A 1,476-nucleotide genomic window follows, 5' to 3' on the forward strand; every position below is an offset into this window, starting at 1 on the left:
TTTCCTTTGTTCCTGTGCCACTTGCCAGGATAATGTGCAAGTGACCGAGAGTTAAACTGACCCATGCATTGTTGCTTGCTGGTCCTGTACTCTATTTGCATTCGTTTGCTATTGGCCATTAGCTGAAATGCTAAACAACAATGCAACTTGAGTTCCATGTCAGTTTGTATGTCATTGACAACAAGTACAAAAGCATCCTTATATGAAATGAAGCATCATTTGCCATCCATCGACATGACGGAAAAGTGTACTGGCTTGATTTTTTAATGAGGTTTGCGGCTGTCTCTGGTTCCCCTTCCTACACTTTTCCGCTCTTATTTTGCCATCAACTAAGGGTAGCAGCATATTTGTTTTGTCAAGGAGCTCATTCCCAGAGCGAGCCCCTCTTCTACTACTACAACTACTACTACTTGTATGCAGGACCCCATTTAATAAGACAATGTTGATTTTTAATGAGAATTAACCGCATCCTGAAATGCGACAGGCAACAGAGAAATGTTTAGGGGTGCCATGATGGATTAAAAATCAGAATGCAGCAAAACCAGATACTTCTAATGTAAATTAAAGTTCCTAATAGATTGAGTTTCTCATTAAGGAATGCTAATCGAAGGAATTAAAAATAATGAATTCTTTAGACATAGCCGCTGGAAAAGTCCATTGAAATATTTGTTGATCTCAACATCAGTTTACCCATGAAATTAAATGTCATTCAAGGAAAAAAGCATATAGGAGATTTCACCAGTTTTCTAATCAGTTCGTTTCGGCAAGCCAAACAGGCAACAACATCCCAAATTTTCTGTGTAGTTTCAGATTTTTGTTTGATTTTCAAGTAAGTTATCAAAAAAAATCCTAAAAAAAAAAAAAAATTCGATTTTTATTAGGAAATAATTTTTTTTGGTGCCAGTTTACCCCGGATCCTTCAAAATGTGTGGACCTTGCTGTGGAGGAGGATGCTGTTCACCTTGCGTGAGTCCTTGTTGCGCCCCGTGCTGTAGTCCATGTTGCGGTCCCTGCTATGGCCCCAATGTTTGTGGACCCTGCTGCGCTACTGGACCATGTGGTGGTTGCTACAGTTGCTGGCCAGGTTGTTGAGCAAAAGGCGCGTGTGTCCACCATTAAACATGAGGACCGCTTGGAGATCATCAAAAATTTGAAGCAATTATAAACTAAAAATAAAATTCGCGCGAATTTTACAAAATTTGTTGGCTGTATCAAGATCTTTGGGAAGGCTAACCAAGAGTGAAGTAATCTAGGTAATCTACGGGCCTTCAGTAATGGAGGCATTTTCCTGAATGTCTGTTTCTGAAACAGAATGTCTGTTTCTACAGAATTATAGATTTAGTAAAGCCAAAGCCTACTAGAAAATTTCAAGCCGATGGAAAGCCGACACCTGACAAAAGGAAAATGCCTCCATTACTGAAGGCCCTGAGATTACCTAGATTACTTCAAGAAAATTAAGGCTTCTGAAATACTGTA

At 39.4% G+C, this 1,476-nt stretch overlaps 1 long non-coding RNA gene across 1 annotated transcript; it reads left to right on the plus strand.

Moving 5' to 3' along the window:
- Positions 1-636: 636 nt before the first annotated feature.
- LOC124459780 lies at positions 637-1,198 on the plus strand. The gene is made up of 2 exons (XR_006953798.1): positions 637-829; positions 905-1,198. It is a non-coding gene; the product is annotated as an uncharacterized LOC124459780 (long non-coding RNA).
- Positions 1,199-1,476: the final 278 nt, after the last annotated feature.

The sequence above is a fragment of the Drosophila willistoni genome, chromosome 3R (genome assembly GCF_018902025.1).
Source record: "Drosophila willistoni isolate 14030-0811.24 chromosome 3R, UCI_dwil_1.1, whole genome shotgun sequence".
In the NCBI taxonomy this organism is placed as follows: Eukaryota; Metazoa; Arthropoda; class Insecta; order Diptera; family Drosophilidae; genus Drosophila; species Drosophila willistoni.